The sequence below is a fragment of the Stomoxys calcitrans genome, chromosome 1 (genome assembly GCF_963082655.1).
Source record: "Stomoxys calcitrans chromosome 1, idStoCalc2.1, whole genome shotgun sequence".
In the NCBI taxonomy this organism is placed as follows: Eukaryota; Metazoa; Arthropoda; class Insecta; order Diptera; family Muscidae; genus Stomoxys; species Stomoxys calcitrans.
The window spans coordinates 237813895-237838806 of NC_081552.1; the positions used below are offsets into that span (position 1 = coordinate 237813895).

Consider the following 24912-nt stretch of genomic DNA (forward strand, 5'->3'; position numbering starts at 1 on the left):
TTTCTTTTAAAAAATCCGCAATTACTTTTTGGGCAACCCAATATGTTAAAATACCTTTCGTCATAATCCGGGGAAAATTTCATAACTTGTACCCTTGGGCTTTTGGTAGCTATGTCCAAATATAGGCCGATCTGAACCATATACGACACGGATGTCGAAAAGCCTAACACAACTCACCGTGCCGAATTTCAGCAAAATCGGATAATAAATGTGGCTTTTATGGGCCTAAGACCCTAAATCGAGAGATCGGTCTATATGGCAGCTATATTCAAATCTCGACCAATCTAGGCCAAGTTAAAGAAGAATGTCGAAGGCCCAAACACAATTCACTGTCCCAAATTTTGGTGATATCGGACAATAAATGCGCTTTTTATGGGTTCAAAACCAAATTGCAGAAATATGGCAAAGAGCCTAACACAACTCACTGTCCCGAATTTCGGAGAAATCGGACAATAAATACGCCTATTATAGCCCCAAAACCTTAAATCGAGAGATCGGTCTATATGACAGCTATATCCAAATCTAGATTGATCTGTGTCATATTTCAGGAAGATGTCGAGGGGCCTAACTTGACTCACTGTCCGAAATTTCGGCGACATCGGACAAAAAAGGCGCATTTTATGGGCCCGAGACCATAAATCAAGAGATCGGTCTATATGGCAGCTATAACCAAATCTGGACTAATCGGGGCCAAATTGAAGAAGGATATCGATGGGCCTAACACAACTCACTGTCCCAAATTTCAATAAAATCGGATAATAAATGTGGCTTTTATGGGCCTAAGACCCTAAATCGGCAGATCGGTCTATATGACAGCTATAACCAAATCTGGACTGATCAAGGCCAAATTGCAGAAGTACGTCGAGGGGCCTAACTTGACTCACTGTCCCAAATTTCGGCGACATCGGACAAAAAAGGCGCATTTTATGGGCCCGAGACCATACATTGAGAGATCGGTCTATATGGCAGCTATAACCAAATCTGGACTGATCAGGGCCAAATTGAAGAAGGATATCGATGGGCCTAACACAACTCCCTGTCCCAAATTTCAATAAAATCGGATAATAAATGTGGCTTTTATGGGCCTAAGACCCTAAATCGGCAGATCGGTCTATATGACAGCTATAACCAAATCTGGACTGATGAAGGCCAAATTGCAGAAGTATGTCGAGGCACCTAATTTGACTCACTGGCCCAAATTTGGGCGACATCGGACAAAAAATGCGCATTTTATGGGTCCAAAACCATAAATCGAGAGATCGGTCTATATGGCAGCTATAACCAAATCTGGACCGATCTAGGCCAAATTAAAGAAGTATGTCGAGGCGCCTAACTTGACTCACCGCCCCAAATTTCAATAAAATCGGATAATAAATGTGGCTTTTATGGGCCTAAGACCCTAAATCGAGAGATCGGTCTATATGGCAGCTATAACCAAATCTGGACTGATCAGGGCCAAATTGAAGAAGGATATCGATGGGCCTAACTTGACTCACTGGCCCAAATTTGGGCGACATCGGACAAAAAATGCGCATTTTATGGGTCCAAAACCATAAATCGAGAGATCGGTCTATATGGCAGCTATATTCAAATCTGGACCCATCTAGGCCAAATTAAAGAAAAATGTCGAAGGCCCAAACACAATTCACTGTCCCAAATTTTGGCGATATCGGACAATAAATGCGCCTTTTATGGGTCCAAGCCTGGACCGAAGTGAGCCAAATTGCAGAACAATTTCGAGGGGCCTAACACAACTGTCCCAAATTTCGCGCCTTTTGTGTGCCTAGAACCTCAAATCTAGAGATCGGTCTATATGGCAGCTATATCCAAATCTCGAGCGATCTGGGCCAAATTGAGAGAAGGTTTACATGGCATAGTACCTCACAAATGTGGCCAGCATTGGGAGGGGAAAACCACCGCTGAAATTTTTTTTCTGATGGTCTCGCCACGATTCGAACCCAGGCGTTTAGCGTCATAGGCGGACATGCTAACCTCTGCGCTACGGTGGCCTCCGTCATTACTACACTTACTGTAACAACATAAAAAATTCCTTCTTAATTAACTTACTATCATTTCCTATATTCGCTTCTATATCAATTAAAAATGCTCCAGTTGAAACATGTCTGTGGCTTTTTTTTTTTTTTGGTAGAGGAGCTTTTTACTCTGCCAACCAATCGAACCGCAGTCATTGAGACTGTGTAATGTGCACTGCAAAATGGCTCACGCACGCCATAAGAGTTGGCTGGGTATGGCAAATTGCCATTGACCTTTAGGCAAAAGGCTAATTTTATGAAGGATTTTATGCAATTCCAATTTAAAACTTTGCAGAGCAAAAAAGTTGTATTTGAAACGAAGAAGGGGGCAATGAACAGGGAAGGCATTGAATAAAACAACCCCTGTATAAAGCATTACGAAATAAAAAACAAGTAAAAGCGTGCTAAGTTCGGCCGGGCCGAATTTTATATACCCTATACCATGGATCGCACTTATCGAGTTCTTTTCCCGATATCTCTTTTTAGGCAAACCTAGGATAAAAGAAAAGTTAAAGGATAAATATAAAGTTATGGTTCGATCCGGACCATAATTGAGGTGTAGTAGAAGTCATTGTGTAAAATTTCAGCCAATTCGCCATTGCGCCATTTAGGGGCTCAAGAAGTAAAATAGGGTGTTATGTTCATATGGTATATGGCTATAGAACGCTCCAGATTATATTAAACACCCATGTTGAAGGTCATGGGTGAAGCCGTTGTACAAAATTTCAACCAAATCGGATAATAATTGCATCCTCTAAAGGTTCAATAAGTCCAGATCCCAGAACGGTTAATATGGCAGCTATCTGATTATGGACCGATTTGAACCATATTTGACACAGTTGTTGGAGGTCACAACAAAATACGTCCAAATCGGTTAGGAATTGCGCTCTGTAGTTACTCAAGAAGTCAAGATTTCAGATCGGTTTATATGGCAACTATTGGGTTGCCCAAAAAGTAATTGCGGATTTTTTTAAAAGAAAGTAAATGCATTTTTTATACAACTTAGAATGAACTTTAATCAAATATACTTTTTTTACGCTTTTTTTTCTAAAGCAAACTAAAAGTAACAGCTGATAACTGACAGAAGAAAGAATGCAATTACAGAGTCACAAGCCGTTGAAAAAATCTGTCAACGCCGACTATATGAAAAATCCGCAATTACTTTTTGGGCAAACCAATATATCAAAACATGGACCGATATGGCACATTTACAATCCCAACCGACCTGCACTAATAAGAAATATACTTAAAAGCAGTATACCCCCACCGGTATATTCATTTTGTCATTCCGTTTGCAACACATCGAAATATCCATTTCCGACCCAGTATCAGTGATCAGCGTAAAAATCTAAGACGATCTAGCCATGTCCGTCCGTCTGTCCGTTTGTCTGTTAAATCACGCTACAGTCTTTAAAAAAAAAAGAATTATTGAGCTGAAACTTTGGACAGATTTTTTTTTGTCCATAATCTAGTTAAGTTTGAAGATGGGCTATATCGGACTATATCATGATATTGCCCTCATATGGACCGATCCGCCGATTTAGGGTCTTAGGCCCATAAAAGCCACATTTATAATCCGATTTTGCTAAAATTTGGGATGGTGAGTTGTGTTAGGCCCTTCCATGTCTCTCTTCAATTTGGCCCAGATCGGTTCAGATTTGGATATAGCTGCCATATAGACCGATCTCTCGATTTAAGGTTTTGGGCCCATAGAAGGCGCATTTATTGCCCGATATCGCCAAAATTTGGGACGGTGAGGTGTGTTAGGCCCTTCCATGTCTCTCTTCAATTTGGCCCAGATCGGTCCAGATTTGGATATAGCTGCCATAAAGACCGATCTCTCGATTTAAGTCTTTGGGCCCATAAAAGGCGCATTTATAGTCCAATGACGCCGAAATTTGCGACAATGAGTTATGTTATGCCCCTCGATATACTACTGCAATATGGCATAGATCCGGCCAGATTTGGATATAGCTGTCATATAGACCGATCTCTCTATTAAAGGTTTTGAGCCCATAAAAGACGCATTAATTGTCCGCTGTTGGCTAAATTTGGGACACTGAGTTGTCTTACGAACTTTGACATCCTTCTTCAATTTGGCCCAGATCGGTCCAGATTTGTATATAGCTGCCATTAAGACCGATCTCTCGATTTAAGTCTTTGGGCCCATAAAAGGCGCATTTATTGTTCGATGTGCCGAAATTTGGGACAGTGTTGTGTTGTGTTAAGCCCCTCGAAATAATTCTGCAATTTGGCCTAGATCGATCAAAATTTGCATATAGCTGCGATATAGACCGATCTTTCGATTTAAGATCTTGGGCCAATAATAGGCGCACTTATTGTCCATTATCGCTGAAATTTGGGACAGTAAGTTGTGTTAGGCCCTTTAAAGTTTTTTTATACCCTCCACCATAAGATGGGGGGTATACTAATTTCGTTATTCTGATTGTAACTACTCGAAATATTCGTCTGAGACCCCATAAAGTATATATATTCTTGATCGTCGTGACATTTTATGTCGATCTAGCCATGTCCGTCCGTCTGTCCGTCCGTCCGTCCGTCCGTCCGTCTGTCTGTCGAAAGCACGCTAACTTCCGAAGGAGTAAAGCTAGCCGCTTGAAATTTTGCACAAATACTTCTTATTAGTGTAGGTCGGTTGGTTTTGTAAATGGGCCATATCGGTCCATGTTTTGATATAGCTGTCATATAAACCGATCTTGTGTCTTGACTTCTTGAGCCTCTAGCGTGCGCAATTCTTATCCGATTGGGATGAAATTTTGCACGACGTGTTTTGTTATGATATCCAACAACTGTGCCAAGTATGGTTCAAATCGGTTTATAACATGATATAGCTGCCATATAAACCGATCTTGGGTCTTGACTTCTTGAGCCTCTAGAGGACGCAATTCTTATCCGATTGGAATGAAGTTTTGCACGACGTGTTTTGTTTTGATATCCAACAACTGTGCCAAGTATGGTTCAAATCGGTTCATAACCTGATGTAGCTGCCATATAAACCGATCTGGGGTCTTGACTTCGTGAGCCTCTAGAGGGCGCAATTCTTATCCGATTGGAATAAAATTTTGCACGACGTGTTCTGTTATGATATCCAATAAATGTGCCAAGTATGGTTCAAATCGGTCCATAACCTGATATAGCTGCCATATAAACCGATCTTGGGTCTTGACTTCTTGAGCCTCTAGAGTGCGCAATTCTTATCCGATTGAAATGAAATTTTGCACGACGTGTTTTGTTATTATATCCAACATTTGTGCCAAGTATGGTTCAAATCGGTCCATAACCTGATATAGCTGCCATATAAACCGATCTTGGGTCTTGACTTCTTGAGCCTCTAGAGTGCGCAATTCTTATCCGATTAAAATGAAATTGTGCACGACGTGTTTTGTTATGATATCCAACAACTGTGCCAAGTATGGTTCAAATCGGTCCATAACCTGATATAGCTGTCATATAAACAGATCTGGGGATTTGACTTCTTGAGCTTTTAGAGGTCGCAATTCCTATACGAATTGGCTGAAATTTTACACAGGTCTCCAACATATAATTTAATTGTGGTCCGAACCGGACCATATCTTGATATCGTTTTAATAGCAGAGCAACTCTTTTCTTATATCCTTTTTTGCCTAAGAAGAGATGCCGGGAAAAGAACTCGACAAATGCGATCCATGGTGGAGGGTATATAAGATTCGGCCCGGCCGAACTTAGCACGCTTTTACTTGTTTACACTTTTTTTCTAAAGCAAGCTAAAAGTAACAGCTGATAATTGACAGAAGAAAGAATGCAATTACAGAGTCACAAGCCGTTGAAAAAATTTGTCAACGCCGACTATATAAAAAAAACCGCAATTACTTTTTGGGCAACCCATTAGTATACGAATTTGATATTCAAACTCGGGGTCAAGTGTGTGGGCACCGCTCCACTCCACAAAAAAGTGCTACCGCTTGGTCCCTATAGTCTTTATCCAGCTTAAATAGTGAGTGCTCATAATATCTCAATTACCTTGTAATAGCATTTCAAAATTACTTTAGTAAATTTTAATTCCCTCCTTTTCATTTCAAATCTCACTCAATATAATTAATTTCTTAAAAGCTTAAACAAATTGCCATTATAATCAACATTTAGTCAAATTAAGCAAACAAAAAAAAAATTGCCCATTTATTGTCTCCAACTTTGGCGACAATTTGCCTACATGCGTGGTATGAAATCGAAATGACTGAAATCGATAACAAAAAAACACACACACACACACACAGCCAAAGCAAAAATCCATAGTCCATAGTCGAAGGAGTTCTTATGCATGGCAAATTGAATTAAAGCTAAATGGATTATGCCATTAATAAAACATAATATTCAGATGTTTTCACGCGCCATCTCTGATTCGCTGCATGTCTCCATGTGTGCCAGGACATGAGTTCGATATGAAGCGGCCAAAGCGCCAAAGCATGGGTATGAACACGCGAACATGAACATATGTTTCCACTGATTGGCTAGGGCTAGGGCGAATGAGGCAAAAAAAATACATTTTCATGATGGCAAACATGGTTGACAAACAGCAACAGCGACAACAACAACAACAGCTACAAAAATGAAGCTCCATAACCTACAGCGCGTTTCACATTTCGTTCTGGTTGTTCGAGCTGTCTGTTCGTCTACCCGTTGTGAAATTAATTGAGAAATTCAATATCCGTAGAGCAACAACAACATCAGCCGCCCTGATCATGAACATGAATACCAGCAGCAACAGCAACAGCAAGGCTACCAGTGCCCCGCTACATTTGGCTACAATAACAGAAATTCTACGAATATCCTTTAAACCACATCCGGGAAGAATTCGCATTCCTTTTGCCGTCTGTGACAATAACCCACCATACTGGAAAAATTATGGCAATGCAGGGAAAAACTGAAAGGGCCACCATCCAACCAAAACCAATAATCAAATGTGCTGAACTTTCCATCCATTAGCATAGCAGTGTTGTTTGTGGGGCTCGTAGATGAGGGAAAACGATGTGGTTGATGGTGTTGGTTGATAAATGCAAACAGGCATCCTTACATTTGTACTAATAAATTGATTTGTGTACGTGTGTGTGTGTGTGTGTGTGTGTAAGTGCGTTAAGAGTTGCATACATGCCATTATTAAAATGCTAATGTACTCATATCATATTGCCTTGTTTGTTTGAGTGTATGTGTGTGTGGGTGTGTGTGTGTGTGGTGCATGATGTATGTGCCCTTGTGACAATACCAAATCAAACTGCCTCGCCTTTATACCACAGGCAAAAAGCAGGAACCCGAAAATTTTGCCAACACAAAAATGTCGCAATTCCCAACCAAATAATCGCCAACCATAGTCGGTCTCACAAACGCACACACAAACAGGGTTGCCAAAGGGTTGTAAATTTGCCCATGCACCTTGCCTTGAGGAATGGGGTGCAAACTTCTCACATATCACTGGGTGCTGTCCGATTCAAATTTAAGCTCAAAGCTAAGGGGCCTTCTATTTATAGACGAGTCCGAACTGCGTGCCGCAGGGCGACACCTCTTGTGAGGAGAAGTTTTTACAGGGCAAAGTATCTCACAAATGTCGCCAGCATTAGGAGGGGATAACCATCGCTGAAACATTTTTCTGCTGATATCTCTGCCAGGATTCGAAATCAGGCGTGCCGCAGGGCGACACCTCTTGTGAGGAGAAGTTTTTACAGGGCAAAGTATCTCACAAATGTCGCCAGCATTAGAAGGAGGAAATAACCACCGCTGAAACATTTTTCTGCTGATGTCTTCGCCAGGATTCGAAATCAGGCGTGCCGCAGGGCGACACCTCTTGTGAGGAGAAGTTTTTACAGGGCAAAGTATCTCACAAATGTCGCCAGCATTAGAAGGAGGAAATAACCAAAAAAACATTTTTCTGCTGATGTCTTCGCCAGGATTCGAAATCAGGCGTTCTGCGTCAAAGGCGGTCATGCTTACCTCTGCACTAGGGTTGCGTAGACATAAAATCTGCCAATACACACACACACAAGAACATGCATTGGGAAAAGAACAGCTAGCAGACAGAGTGTCGAGCGTGAATGAATTCGATATACGTACAACATATTAACTTACGGCCCTTGAAGCCTTCGTACCTAAAATTATCCGATGAGATTTCGACCAAGAGTCGAAATGCGTCATGGTTGGTGTTGTGGTTGTTCTTGTTGTAGCAGTTGTGTTGTGTTCCATCTTTCGTCTGCTTGATTCAGTTGAGTATCCAGATTCAGGAACTATGCGTCTAGGATGAGATGCGCCCAGAGGGATCTGGGTCTGAGTCTAAGGGGGTCTGGCTGGGCAGTTAAACAGGGACCGATTGTGGACCCTTATCACAATCGGGACATACATCCTGCATGTCAGCATCAATCCTTGCTCTGTAGGAGATGAGGCGGCTGCATCTGCCGTATCGTAATTGAGTCAACCACTCTGGTTTGGCGGGGGGAGGTCAATTTATTCAGGCGCAATGGGAGGCGATCGTTCTCCAAGGACTACATTCACCCGGTAGCCAATTATCGCATCTGCTAACGTGTGGGCATGCATGTTGTCTAGACCCGCTTGATATGCTGCTTGATCTAGAGGTTCGCTGTTGGAGGGAGTGGTTGGTTGTCATGGAGAATAGGTAGAGATTAAACAGTGCCGTAGATATCACCCCGCCTTGGGGAACTCCTTGTACCACTCTACGTTGGTTCGACTTGTAAATTGCAAATGTTGCCCATGAACATTCCACTAAGGAACAGGGGCAAACTTCTCACATATGAATGAGTGCAATCCGATTCAAGTTAATCTCAATGATAAGGGGCCTCCTTTTTATAGCCGAGTCCGAACGGCGTGCCGCAGTGCGACACCTCTTTGGAGAGAAGTTTTACATGGCATAGTACCTCACAAATGTTGCCAACATTAGGAGGGGAAAACCACCGCTGAAAATTTTTTCTGATGGTCTCGCCAGGATTCGAACCCAGACGTTCAGCATCATTGGCTGGCATGCTAACCTCTGCGCTACGGTGGCCTCTGCACTACGGTGGTTCGACTTATTATCCCTAAATTCCCCAAATGACTGGTGACCACACAGATAATTCGCGACCCAGCATTTCCGGCGTCGAATGCCTTCAATAGGTCCAGTGCCCCAAGGACCGCCCTATCACATGGCCTGGGCTGATTGTAACCACGGCAATTGTGAGCGGTGATGGCATGCAAAGCTGTTGTTGTGCTATGCAGTCTTCGAAATCGCATGCTGATGTCCGGCGAATGGAAATTCTCCAACAAGACTCGGGAAGAGTAGTGCCTCAAGTCTCTTGGCTACTGGTGAGAGAAGGGAGATCGGTCTGTAAGATTCCCTCAAACCCGGGTCCTTTCTAGGCTTTAGTAGAGGGATCACTCTGCCCATCTTTCAGACATCGGTAACTATAACAGTGTTCAGAGACAGGTTGAGGACAGTTTTAAGGTACTCAACTCCATCCAGATTCTTCAGCATCAGTGTAGAGATTCCGTTGGGGCCCAACGCCTTGGGTGATTTAGAGCCAAGGAAGACATTCGTGACTTCGCCCACGGTAAATTGTGATGGCTGTTCATCGGTTAGGAGACCACGGATACGACGAATCGCTCTCCTCTTAACTCTCTGTTACTCTTGGGACGATTGAACAACCTGGCGCATCTCTTCGGACCAGTCACGATTACGTCGCCAAAAGTGACCGAGGTCCTGTCATCCCATCTACCGGGGTTCCTCTCCTCTTAACCCTCTGTTACTCTTGGGACGATTGAACAGCCTGGCGCATCTCTTCGGATCAGTCACTGTTACGTCGCCAAAAGTGACCGAGGTCCCGTCATCCCGTCTACCGGGGTTCCTCTCCTCTTAACCCTCTGTTACTCTTAGGACGATTGAACAACCAGTCGCATCTCTTCGGATCAGTCACGGTTACGTCGCCAAAAGTGACCGAGGTCCTGTCATCCCGTCAACCGGGGTTCGAGAGTGACTTAACAGTAGACCACAGCTTGCTTACACCGGTACCTAAGTTACATTGCTCCAATTTCCGCTTATGTTCGTTGGCTTCCCAGATTATTTACAGATTCAGCTCGCTGATTCCGGGGGATAGTCGGGTGGAACCAACGAATCCCATCACGCTTGTCCGCGAGTACCACTGCCTGCGCCGGGAAATTGGGCCGCACTTGGGGTATTCGACCGGCTGGTATAAAGCGAGCGTCTGCTGCGTTAATGATGTTTCGGAACTTACTCTCGGCAACTAGCACATTTGAGGGGGGTGTCAGTTCCCTGAGGCGGCGATTGGTGTACTCTCTGAAACCGCCTTCAATCGGCCGTCTGATTGATAAACAAAACTGGGCCGGCAATATTGGGGGCACAGCACCTTGCAGCATATTCAGTGTGACTTTACTCCCGTGGTCACGTAGGGCCACGGGAGGTCCATGTACCGGTTACCGACCGATGATGGAGGCGGCAGCTCATACATCGGGCCAATCCAGTGCGTACAACCGGCTGTGTGACAGTATGGCGGCGCTCAAAGCCTTGGGGTCGAAGATGGTGAGGTCGAGATGCATTTGGGCTGTTTGGCTCCGGGTCCACGATGTGACGCTGATATGGGTTCCTGGGCATGAGGAGATTCCAGGAAATGAGAGGGCGGGCGAGTGGGCCAGGCTAGATAGGCTCCGGGTCCACGATGTGACGCTGATATGGGTTCCTGGGCATGAGGAGATTCCAGGAAATGAGAGGGTGGGCGAGTGGGCCAGGCTAGATAGGCTCCGGGTCCACGATGTGACGCTGATGTGGGTTCCTGGGCATGAGGAGATTCCAGGAAATGAGAGGGCGGGCGAGTGCCGCCCTCCCATCGATCTTGCCTACGTGCCATTTGTCGAGCTACTGAGCACATTAGATGGGTTGGCCAGGGCAGCGTCGGTGGCGCGGTTGGACTCGGCAGTTGGTTCCGGTACTGCGAAGGCGCTATGACCGGTCATCGAGAGGAGGAAGACGAGGGAGTTGCTGACATGGGTTCCTGGGCATGAGGGGATTCCAGGAAATGAGAGGACGGGCGAGTGCGCCAGAAGGCTTTCGTTTGCGCCGGGCGGATCAGTCTTTGGTCTTACCTACGTGCCATTTGTTGAGCTACTGAACACAGAATAAGGGGTTGGCCAGGGCGGAGTCGTTGGCGAGGTGGGACTCGGTGGATGATCGGTCATCGACAGGAGGAGGACGTCGATGAGTACTTGGACAGGGGTCATAACCGAACACTATGCCATAGGCCGCATGGCGGCGCGCATGGGGGTACCGCACAATGACTTCTGTAGGAGTTGCCTCGATGAGCATGCGAAGGAGGCTATTGAGCACTTGCTGAGTTCCTGTCCGGGTCTGCAGAGACGTAGGTCTCTTCTTTCCGGGGGAGCCGTTTCTTCTGTGATCTGGGTGAACTTGCAAACGTACCTCGGGTATCTCTACTGAGGTTTATTGAGGGGACAGGATGGTTCCGATGGGGGCGCCACAAGCTCCGGTGTAGGTAGATCTGTGCTTGCGTAGGGACGGACGGTTCTTCATCCCCCGCTCGGGTTCTCCACTCCTTCTGTCTTTTGCATTTATTCGTGTATAACCTCTAGTACGAGGTCTCACATTTTCTTTCTCTTCCGTTTCTCTCTCTATGGGACCGCAATGGGCTAAACTGGCCTCCGAGTGAACTAACGTTTGGTGTGCAACCCATTCAACCTAACCTAACCTATGTTGAAAAATTTTGTCATATTTCTCTCAAGATAATCGTATGGACTTGCTTCATTGCAAGTTGAGTTAATGTGAGTACTTAACGGCCGGGCTGAATTTAAGATACCCCCCAGTGGGAAAAATTGGCTTCAAAATTGGCCTTTTGTTCAATTGAAGATCAGTGTGTATGGTAACTAAATCGGCCATACTTACATCCTTAAATAATGCAGTTCTTCCCTGAGCCTCATTGAAGCACATCGAAGTGTCTGCGTTTATTCTCTTAATTCTGCTTATTTCACATGCAGTTCTTCAATATGGCAACTCTATTAAACATCATTGTGTTTGATTGCTTGTTGGTCTCTGGGTGTGTGTGTCGCAGTATGGCAAATGACAAATGTTACTGCTCGCTCTATACAATTACTCTGTCTCTATCACTTCATCTCACTCTCTGTGTGTAGAGGTCTGTATGTGGCTCATCTATGACGAATGGGGTTTTTTTTGCCTTTTTTTTTGTTTGACTGTTAGCATGAGTGGCATTTGCTGAATCTATCAATGTAACATTGAGTGTGTTAACTGTACAATGTTGGCAGTAGAGGAATTTGCCAGACATTCTTTGCAATTTGGCATGTTTTGGACCTTTTGAAATGGTAACTTCCGTTTGTTTTTTTCGTATAACTGGGATTGCAAATCACGATGGGTTTGAAATGATGTGATATGATATTACTGCAAAGTTGTAAAAATTGCCAAAAAAAATGCAAACTATTGTAGTTCAGACGTATTGAGTAGACGTTTTGGAGTTGTATTGGGTTGCCCAAAAAGTAATTGCGGATTCTTTAAAAGAAAGTTAATGCATTTTTAATAAAACTTAGAATGAACTTTAATCAAATATACTTTTTTTACACTTTTTTTCTAAAGCAAGCTAAAAGTAACAGCTGATAACTGACAGAAGGAAGAATGCAATTACAGAGTCACAAGCTGTGAAAAAATTTGAAAAATCCGACTATATGAAAAATCCGCAATTACTTTTTGGGCAACCCGAAATCCCATGCAGCTCGAAGGGATTGTCAGGGCAAGCCATGGATACCGAGGGCATGAAGAGATATCAGTATGGTCTTTATCCCCAAGGTGGGAACAATAAACTACAGCTCAAAAAAGGATTAAAGACTCATCAGTACGTCATTGTTTTTACTAAAAGCAAAAAACCCCCAGAAAGACTGATGTCCAATAACTTCAATGGGGCCCAACTCGCATACCTAAAGATAAGGTCGACTCTTCAACTAAAAAAGTGCTCCATGGAGGCCTTCCTAACTTCATAGAGTATTTATATATTTAAATAAATCATTAAAAGAACTTATTTCATGTGATCCATGGTGAAAGATATGTAAGTTTCGACTCGACTGAACTTAACGCGCTTTTACTTGTTATAGTGTCCACCATAGGGGTGTAATAATTTTGTCATTCCGCTTGTAATACCTCGATATAATCGTCTTAGACTTTGATATTCTTGATCGTCATAACATTTTAGTCGATCTAGCCATCTCCACCCGTCTGTCCCTCCGAGCGTCGCTCTGTCCCTCCGCCTGACCGTGTGTGGAAAGCACGCCAACTTTTGAAGGAGTAAGACTAGGTGCTTGAAATTTTGCACAAACAGTTCCTATTAGTGTAGGTCGGTTGGGATTGTAAATGGGCCATATTGGTCCATATTTTGATATAGCTCACATATATTGGGTTGCCCAAAAAGTAATTGCGGATTTTTCATATAGTCGGCGTTGACAAATTTTTTTCACAGCTTGTGACTCTGTAACTGCATTCTTTCTTCTGTCAGTTATCAGCTGTTACTTTTAGCTTGCTTTAGAAAAAAAGTATATTTGATTACAGTTCATTCCAAGTTTTATTAAAAATGCATTTACTTTCTTTTAAAAAATCCGCAATTACTTTTTGGGCAACCCAATAAATCGATGGTACCCCTTTTTTAATATAGGTCTTCCAAAAACCTAAGTAGCCATTCAGTTTATATAAAATTACGAATTTGGAGCGCTTTAGCTCAATTCATAAAGAAAGTACCATATCGCATGTTTTAGTACCTTAATGTAAGATTTTAGAAAAAAAACTTCTTGTACCTAAAATTTAGCGAATACAAGCTTTTTTGTACTATTTTGCACTGTTTGGTATCAAAATGTACGAATTTTGAATGGACCATTTAGCCATCATATATTGCCATCTTGTACCTACATGCCACATTTCAGACCTCTAGCTCCATCTATGAAGAAAGTACCAAATGGTACCAATTTTGGTACCAGAATGTTTAAATTTTTAATACATTATTTATTCAGCCATTATATATTTCCTTCTTGTACCTATCTGTCAAATTTAAGACCTCTAGCTCCATCTATGTAGAAAGTACCAAATGGTACCAATTTTGATACCAAAATGTTTGAATAGTGAATAGATCATTTAGCCACCCATCTTATATATCTTAGTTGTACTTACATGCCAAATCCAACCTCCATCTGAACAGAAAGTACCAGCATTTACGAATTTTTAATGGGACATTAAGTCATCCATCATATATATCTCAGTTGTGCTTACATGCCAAATTTCCGAACTCAACCTCCATCTGAACAGAAAGTACCAAATGGTACCAAGTTTTTCGCCGGAATGTACGAATTTTGAATAGATCATTTAGTCATTCATTATTTATTTCTCAGTTGTACCAACATGCCAAATTTCGGACCTCTAGCTCCATCTATTAAGAAAGTATCAAATAGTACCAATTTTGGTACAAAAATTTTCGAATTGCGAAAAGATTCGAAAAAGTCGCCCATCATAGATTTCTAAGTTTTACCCACATGCCAAATTTCAGACCTCTAGCTCCATCTGAACAGAAAGTACCAAATGGTACCAATATTGGTACCCAAAATGTACGAATGATAAAGAGAACATAGTCACCCATCATATTTTGTCTAGTTGTAGCGTCATGCCAAGTTTCAGACCTCTTCCAAGTGGTGCCAATTATGGTACCAAAATGTACGAATTGTAAAAAGATCATAGTCACCCATTATATATTTCTTAGATGAACTTACAAGTCAAATTTCAGACCTTTAGCTCCATCTTTGAAGAAAGTACCAAATGGCACCAATTTTGGTGCCAGAATGTTTGAATTTTCAATATATCATTTAATCACCAATCATATATTTCTTAGTTGTACCTACCAGTCAAATTTCAGACCTTTAGCTCCATCTATGAAAAAAGTACCAAGTGGTACCAATTTTGGTACAAAAATATTTGAATAGTGTATAAATCATTTAGCCACCTATCATATATTTCTTTGCCATGTAGGTAACATGGCAAATTTCCGAACTCAAGCTCCATCTGAACAGAAAGAACAAAGTTGTACCTACATGTCATATTTCAGACCTCTAGCTCCATCTAAAAGAAAGTAGTAAATAGTACCAATTTTGGTACCAAAATTTTCGAATTGTGAAAAAACCATTTACTCGCCCATCATAGATTTCTATGTTTTACCCACATGCCAAATTTCAAACCTCTTGCTCCACCTGCACAGAATATTGGTACCAAAATGTACGAATGGTAAATAGATCATAGTCACTCATCGTATTTTTACTAGTTGTACCTATGTGCCAAGTTTCAGACCTCTGCCAAGTGGTACCCATTTTGGTACCAAAATTTACGAATTTTGAATAGATCAATTAGTCACCCATCATATATTTCCTAGTTGCACCTACATGGCAAATTTCAGACCTTTAGCTCTATCTGTAAAGAAAGTACCAAATGGTGCCAATTGCCGTACTAAACCAAGGTTTTCTCTCGTTGCCAGTACTATTTTTCCATTTTTTCTCTTCACCCTCATTTTTTGCACCAGATGTCTTTTAAGTCAAATTTCATAATTCTACCTCTATCCATCCGCCCTGTACAAAGGTACATTTTTTAGTACCCAAATGTTAAAATTTACAAAAACTCTTATAGTCACCCATTTGAGTTTGCCATAGTGTACCTAAGTTCCAAAATTTAGAGCTGTAGTTCTATTTACAAAGAAATTTCCAAATAGTACCAATTGTGGTACTAAACGTACTATTTCTACCACTTTTGGTACGATTTTCCAATTTTTTTTACCAAACCTTATTTTCCCGTGATAAGGTTAATAATTTTCTTTCCACCCGTATTATTTTGCACCAAATGTCTTTTAAGTCAAATTTAAAAATTCTACCACTACACAATTCTACTATCCAACCGTCCTATACAAATTATAACCATTTCGTACCTTTTTGGTACCTTTTCACCAAATCTTATTTTCCCGTGATAAGGTTAATAATTTTCTTTCCACCCGTATTATTTTGCACCAAATGTCTTTTAAGTCAAATTTAAAAATTCTACCACTACACAATTCTACTATCCAACCGTCCTGTACAAATTATACCCATTTCGTACCTTTTTGGTACAATTTTTAGTACCTGAATGTACAAATTTCCAAATACTCTTATAGTCACTCAATTAGGTTTGCCATAGTGTACCTAATTTCTAAAATCCCCAGCTTTAGTTCAATTTACAAAGAAAGTACCAAATAGTACCAATTGTGGTACTAAACATAATATTTTCCCCACTTATGGTACGATTTTCCAAAATTTTCTTCACTAAACCTTATTTTCCCGAGACGCTCTTTAAGCTCTGAGCCCAAGAACATAATTCTAGCCTTTCCGTTCGCGCTGGGAAAATATGTACCATTTCGTACTATTTGATACTTTTTAGTACCTAAACGTATGAATATAAAAAATCCAGTCTTATCCCGTGCCTATGACCCAAGACCAACATTTGTGCAAAATTTCAAGATTCTAGCTTTAGCCGTTTAGGCTGGGCGATGATCAGTCAGTCAGCAATCAATCCCGATTTGATTTCTCGATCCTTTTGCTCCTCAATTTACAAAGAAAGTACCAAATAGTACCAATTGTGGTACTAAACGTACTATTTCTCCCACTTACGGTACGATTTTCCAATGTTTTTTTTTAACCAAATCTTATTTTCCCGAGACGCTCTTTAATATTAGCCCAAGAAGATAATTTTTGCCCTTTCCGTTTGGAAAATATGTACCATTTCGTACTATTTGGTACTTTTTAGTAACTTAACGTACGAATATGAAAAATCAAGTCTTATCCCGTGCGTATGCCCCAAGACCAACATTCGTGCGAAATTTTAAGATTCTAGCTTTAGCCGTTTAAGCTGGGCGATGATCAGTTAGTCAACAATCAATCCCGATTTGACATTTTGATCCTCTAGAGGGCGCAATTATTATCCGATTTGGCTGAAATTTTGTACTGCGACATGTTCTATGACCTCTAATAGACGTCCCGAGTATGGCTTTAATCGGCGTAAAACCTGATATACCTCCCACATAAATCAATCTCCCGATTATACTTTTTCAGCCTCTAGAGGGCGCAATTCTTATACGAATGGACTGAAATGTAGGGCAATGATTTCTTCTATGATCCCTAACATACGTTCCGAGTATGGCTTGAATCATCGTAAAACCCGATATAGCTGTCATATAAACCGATCTCCGGTTTTTATTTCTTGAGCCTCTAGAGGGCGTAATTCTTATCCTATCTTGCTGAATTTTTGCACAGTCACTGTGACTATGACCTCTAACATACTTGTCAAATATGGTCTGAATCGGTCCATAACCTGATATAGCTCCCATACAAACCGATCTCCCGATTTTACTTCTTGAGCCTCTAGAGGGCGCAATTCTTATACGAATGGTCTGAAATTTTGTACAATGACTTCGTTTTTGATCCCTAACATACGTCCCGAGTATGGTCTAAGCCTCTAGAGGGCGTAATTCTTATCCGATTTGGTTGAAATTTTACACAATGATATCTACTATGGTCTCCACCATCTAAGCCTAGTATGGCCCGAATCGGTTCAAATTGGCTTGAATCGACATAAAACCTGATATAGCTCCCAAAGTAACCGATCTCCCGATTGTATCTCTTGAGCCTCTAGAGGGCGAATGGGCTGCAATTTTGCACAATGACTTCTTCTATAATCCCTAACATACGTCCCGAGTATGGCTTGAAACGGTGTAGAACCTGATATAGCTGTCATATAAACCAATCTCCCGATATTCTTGAGCCTCTAGAGGGCGTAATTCTTATTCGATTTTGCCGAAATTTTGGACAGTCACTGGTCTGAATCGGTCTATAACCTGATATAGCTCCCACATAAACCGATCTCCCGATTTTACTTCTTGAACCTCTAGAGGGCGCACTTCTTATCCGAATTGGTTGAAATTTTGCACAATCACTGTGTCTGTGACCTCTTACATACGTGCCATATATGGTCTGGATCGGCTCATAACCTGATATAGCTCCCATATAAACCAATCTCCAGATTTTACTTCTTGAGCCGCTAGAGGGCGCTATTCTTATACGAATGGGCTGAAATTTTGCACAATGACTTCTTCTACGATCCCTAACATACATCCCGAGTATGGTCTGAATCGGCTCATAAGCTAATATAGTCTCCATATAAACCGATCTCTCGAGTTTACTTCTTGAGCCTCTAGAGGGCGTAATTCGTATCCCATTTGGTTGAAATGTTGCACAATGGCTTCTACTATGGTCTCCAACAACTAAGCCTAGTATGGCTCGAATTGGATCGAATTGGCTTGAATCGACGTAAAAGCTGATATAGATCCCATATAAACCGATCTCAGAATTATACCTCTTGAGCCTCTAGGGGGCGCAATTCTTATACGAATGGGCTGAAACAATGGCTTCTTGGTATCTACTGTGGTCTCCAACATTCTAGCCAAGTTTGGGCCGTATCGGTCCAAAACCTAATATAACTCCAATAGTATGACAATTCTTATCCATTATCCTTTGTTTGCCTATAAAGAGCTCGATCCATGGTGGAGGGAATAAAAGATTCGTTCTGGCCGAATTTAGCACGCTTTTACTTGTTTTTTGTCTGTTTTCATTATCGGATGAATAGGTTAAGCCAGAATAATTAAAATTTTGGCCTAAGGTTTAAATGGTATTCATGTACAAGTACCACCTAATTGCTTATAAACAGAGTCCTCTGTATACAAACCACCAGAGCGGAGTTTATAAAATAAAAAAAAAACCTTTGTTCATTGCTTTGCTATTCTTTTAATATATGATTGTATACACCTCTGTTGGACATCTACGTATATCAATGTGTGTCTGAGGCTGTGTATGTGTCTGCTCACATACCGACAACATGTGTATGTGTGTAATTGCTTGATGTTCGTTTGGAATGCAGTTGAGCATTGTGTGATAGACAATGCAAGTGAATGACTGACTAAATGTTGTTGCTGCTATTGCCTCTGCTGCATACTTGGCTCACCAATAACAGCCACAACAAAAACAAAAATGGAAAAACAACAAAGCGCAAATAGCATCATGAGCCGCAAGCAGGCTCTACCACATAACAAACGGTAAAAAAAAACACACAATACGAACGACTGACAAAACGACAAGCCTTCCGGCCAGTCGGTCGACTGACAATAACCGCAACAATAACAGGCATTGAGATGGTTATTGGCTTGTTGTTGTTGTCGTCATTGTTGTTTGTTGCCGTTTAACAGTGCTATGTTAAGGGGGAAATGCCAATAAAAAATTGTTTTCCTCTGCATTAATTTGTGATTTATTGTTTGTTTGGTATTCTCTGGAATGTTTGAATTGCTTGCTATAGTTTAAAATGCATTGGACTAGAATAAGAGAAAAGAAAATTAAATGAACACAAATACATAGCCAACAAAATTTAAGTAGAAAATTTTCAAACAAGTAAAAGCGCTTTAAGTTCCATGGGATAGGTTCTTTGAATGTTTCTTTTTTTTTCAAATATGCATGAGCTCTATGAAGTTATGTACCGATACGAACCATACGTGATTGAAGTCATAAAAAACTACAACGTTTAAAATTTCAGCCCAATCAGATATTAATTGCGCCCTCTACAGGCTCAAGAACTCAAATCGGGTGATCGGTTTATATGGGAGCTATATAATGTTATTAACTGATCACGATCATAATTAGCGTGTACTTTAGAAGTTAAAGCAAAACTCTATGGGCAAAATTTCTGGCAGATCGGATGAAAATTTAAGCTTCTAGAGGCTCAAAAAGTCATATCGGGACATCGGTTTATATGGGGGCTATATCAGGTTATAAAGCGATTTGGACCGTACTTGGCACAGTTGTTGGAAGTCCTGACAGAACACTATGTGCAAAATTTCAGCCAAATTGGATGAAAATTGCAGCCTCCAGGGGCTCAAGAAGTCAAATCGGGAGATCGGTTTATATGGGAGCTATATCAAGTTATAAACCGATTTAGACCGTACTTGGCACAGTTGTTGGAAGTCATAACAGAACACTATGTGCAAATTTTCAGGCAAATCAGATGAAGAATTAGGCTTTCAGAGGCTCAAGAAGTCAAATCGAGAGATCGGTTTATATGGGAGCTATACCAGGTTATAGACCGATTTGGACCGTACCTTGCACAATTGTTGGAAGTCCTGGCAGAACACTATGTGCAAAATTTCAGCCAAATTGGATGAACATTACGGCTTTCAGGGGCTCAAGAAGTCAAATCGGGTGATCGGTTTATATGGGAGCTAAACCAGGTTATAGACCGATTTGGACCGTACTTGGCGCACTTGTTGGAAGTCATAACGGAACACTATGTGCAAAATTTCAGCCAAATTGGATGAAAATTGCAGCCTCCAGGGGCTCAGGAAGTCAAATCGTGAGATCGGTTTATATGGGGGCTATACCAGGTTATAGACCGATTTGGATCGTACCTTGCACAATTGTTGGAAGTCCTGGCAGAACACTATGTGCAAAATTTCAGCCAAATCGGATGAAAATTGAGGCTTCCAGAGGCTCAAGAAGTCTAATCGGGCGATCGGTTTATATGGGAGCTATATCAGGTTATAGACCGATTTGGATCGTTTTTAGCACATTTGTTAGAAATCATAACAGAACACCATGTGCAAAATTTCAGCCAAATCGGATGAAAATAACGCCGTCAATATGAAAAATTTCTCTCAAAAACCCATGTCCAAACTGAAACGTTAGTAGACGTCATGGGAGAGCAGAGACAACGGAGGACATTTCAGAGAAATTTTCTGTTTATCGAATCTTTAACTAAAATTCGGTCTATACCGAAAAAGTCATTGAAATCTTGTATCAAGTTCACTAAAAATTTTGGCCTTAGTGAATTTTAAAGTTTTGTCTAAGAGAACATTTCATAGAAATTTTGTCTTTAGAGCAAAATTTCATAGAAATTTTGTCTTTAGAGCAAAATTTCATAGAAATTTTGTCTTTAGAGCAAAATTTCATAGAAATTTTGTCTTTAGAGAAAATTTCATAGAAATTTTGTCTTTAGAGAAAATTTCATAGAAATTTTGTCTTTAGAGAAAATTTCATAGAAATTTTGTCTTTAGAGAAAATTTCATAGAAATTTTGTCTTTAGAGAAAATTTCATAGAAATTTTGTCTTTAGAGCAAAATTTCATAGAAATTTTGTCTTTAGAGCAAATTTTCATAGAAATTTTGTCTTTAGAGCAAAATTTCATAGAAATTTTGTCTTTAGAGCAAAATTTCATAGAAATTTTGTCTTTAGAGCAAAATTTCATAGAAATTTTGTCTTTAGAGCAAAATTTCATAGAAATTTTGTCTTTAGAGCAAAATTTCATAGAAATTTTGTCTTTAGAGCAAAATTTCATAGAAATTTTGTCTTTAGAGAAAATTTCATAGAAATTTTGTCTTTAGAGCAAAATTTCATAGAAATTTTGTCTTTAGAGCAAAATTTCATAGAAATTTTGTCTTTAGAGCAAAATTTCATAGAAATTTTGTCTTTAGAGAAAATTTCATAGAAATTTTGTCTTTAGAGCAAAATTTCATAGAAATTTTGTCTTTAGAGCAAAATTTCATAGAAATTTTGTCTTTAGAGAAAATTTCATAGAAATTTTGTCTTTAGAGCAAAATTTCATAGAAATTTTGTCTTTAGAGCAAAATTTCATAGAACTTTTGTCTTTAGAGCAAAATTTCATAGAAATTTTTTCATTGCAAAATATGTCATTTAAATTTTTCCTTGTATTCAAATCCGATTGTAAGGTTAATCACTCCCTTTCTCCTATAGCTGGCTTGCTGTGTAACCATATTATGTTAATGTATTTTTACACATATAAATTGAATTGCAAAGTTCAAGTTTCTAAACAAATTTTTTTTTTTAGTTTCCTTGATGCTATTTTTTTTTTGTTTTGCCACACCCTTAAAATATGCATTAATTTTTGTATCTTCATTTAAAATGTCCAACAGGAACTTCCGCTTCTTGCCCTAAGCCACTCTGTCAGTCAGTCATTCAACAACATAATAAACACGTACACATTTCTGTGAGTGTAAGCGCGTTGGTGTGTGTGTGTGCCTGTATGCAAACATCACAAGAGAAAGTTATGATACAATTTTGAAACGGAAACTCAGAGCATGGGTTGTGCGTTAATTTACGCATTTCCCCCCAAAACAGAAAGAAAAAAAAAACAAGTATGAAAGCCCTGCTAACATTCACGCTAAAGTTATAATGAAAAGAAAATCAACTTTAACAACAACACCACAAACCTCATGCTTGTTGTCATTCTGGGTAACACTCACTCAGTCATCAAGGGACAACAACAGCAACAGCAACAGCAATAACAATTTCAACACCAGCACGAAATAAGAAATGTCAATAAACATGATGAGTGGCAAAAGGAGAAAATCCTTAACAAAAACAAACGCCCAAGTGTATAAAGGCAAAAACAAAAAACGCTAAGCAGCAACAACAACAGCACAAAAAACAACGGTAATAATAACAGCAACAATAAACAACAAGCATGCTGATAACAGTGGCCAATGCTGGCACAACAGCATCTGCTGCAATGCTTGCTTAAATAAACTCAACACTGTGGCCCACATATAACAGAAAGAGTTGAGAACATAAAACAGCTCTTAACAGAGTTGATAACATGAGAGAGAAATTTAATTAACAGAGTGTTAACTAACATAGGCATTTAAAGCATTTAAGAGAGAGAGAGTGTTAAACCATTATAAAGCCTATTCCAGCTGATTTAAAAGTTCTCTCTCTCTCCCTCTCTCTCTCGTATTTGTTTAAGTAACATAACGGATGAAAGTGTGCGCATTTATAAGAGAAGAAGAGCATAGCATCTCAGTGCTTTATGATGCTTTAAGTGAAAGTGTATTTGTTTCTGAGGTCTGCTATAAAAGCAGCCACGAGTACAACACCAAATAACAACAATGTGAGATGCCTAGTGCATAAACCTCTATAAACATGTCTTTGTGTGTGTGTGTGTGTGAACGTATCGTTATTCTAAATACATATGAGTGAGTGCTTAGCTCTATTCTGTAGTGTTATTTGTTGGTAGTAAAAAATTTTTGATTTTTTGCCAAAAACCAGAAAAAACAAAAACCATAACAACAACAACAAAGCGTAAGAAACTTCCTGCTAAGGACAACGACCACATAGAGCTGAAGTCAGCCAAACAGTGCGGCAGTCTGTCAGTCATTCACTCAAATAGACAAACTTTATGTTACCATTGCCGCTATTCCCAACAGTGAGTCTGCAAAAATTTATTGCCGCCATCTCTTATGGCTTAAACGAGAACTTTTCATCAAGTAAAAAACATCCTAACTGGGAATTGATACATGCCATGCCATCAAACATCAAAATTTTGTTACAACAAATGAAATGCTAAGAAATAGACATCGAATACACTCATAAAACTGGCTTGACCCACATCATTATCGAAATTAAAGAAAAAACACCAATCAACAACCACAACAAAAGAAAATCCCCCCCAAAGAAAGAAAACGGAGAACAACCAAAACAAGCCCCAGACAAAACATCATCAAAAACAGAAGGTAATAAATTCTTAAAGTCCTTAATAATAACATTTCATAAAACACTTTGGGGAGCCAGAGATTCTAAAGAACCTCTCCTTGCCCTAACTTCTTCTCTCCTGCTTCTCTTCAAACTCATGTTGTATAGCTTTTAAGCTAGTGCTGAACAATTGAATGGCAGTATAGGTGTATGTGTGTGAGTGCGTGTATAGCCTCATATAGGTATGTCATGTCATCTTCTTTTCAGTTTTTATGTTGCCTTCAATAGTTCATTGCTGTGACCAAATTTAGTGTTGATTTGTCGATAAATGATCATTGTGTGTTTTAGTGGGAAAAATCTATTTCCCCACCGGACTAGGGATTATTGCCATTCTATGATGGGTTAGTGTCCACTTGCTTTTGATATTTCTTGTGAATTACTTTTCAGCAATATTTTTATGGTCTTCATAAAATTTCGGATTTTTTTTTTTTACTGTCATCATTGATTCCATTACGACATGGAATGCTAGCGTGTGTTCAATAGAAATACAGTGACTCTTGCTGTTTTAATATTTTTGTAGATTTTTGATATCATCACTGGATATGGCTTTTGGTTGGTCTGTGGCAGTGGTGGGCATATACACACACATATTATTTAAGATTATTGTGTACGTGTAGAATAACATAAACCCAGGGGGCTTGAAAATTGTGTGAAAGTGTGACCATCACTGTTATACAGTGATTGAAAAAGTTCAAAGAGAGATTTCCCCCATATCCATAAGCTTCAATTCCAGTTTATTTTAACCATAAACACTTTAAATGGAACTCGAACCAGTTTACCATGTACAACAAGTAAAAACGTATCGTCCATCACCATGGATATATTTATCATCAAAATTTATTCTAACACTACTCTATCCATATTAACATCAAAATATATAGTCCGACATTACTCATATTCGAAATTTCAGCGAAATCGGGTAATAAGTGCGCTGTTCATTTGGATGATCGATCTATATGACAGCTATATCCAAATATGGTCCGACCTGGAACATATTTCAAATTTCAACAAAATCGATGAATAAATGCGTCTTTAGGCCCTTAATCTGAAGATTAGTCTCCATGACGGCTAAATCTAAATATTGCCTGGTCTGGACCATATTCGGAACAGATGTTGGAAGTTTTGATACAACTCATTGTTCCAAATTGCAGCAAAGTCGGTTGAATAATAAGCTTGT

General features: G+C 40.1%; 1 protein-coding gene across 1 annotated transcript in view; it reads left to right on the forward strand.

Moving 5' to 3' along the window:
• LOC106092331 (filaggrin) overlaps window positions 1–24912 on the forward strand; it is a 199333-nt gene that overhangs the window by 11345 nt on the left and 163076 nt on the right. The window contains exon 2 of the mRNA XM_059368991.1: window positions 22121–23716. The gene's annotated coding sequence lies outside the window, so the exon portion shown is untranslated. The remainder of the gene's footprint in view (window positions 1–22120; window positions 23717–24912) is intronic.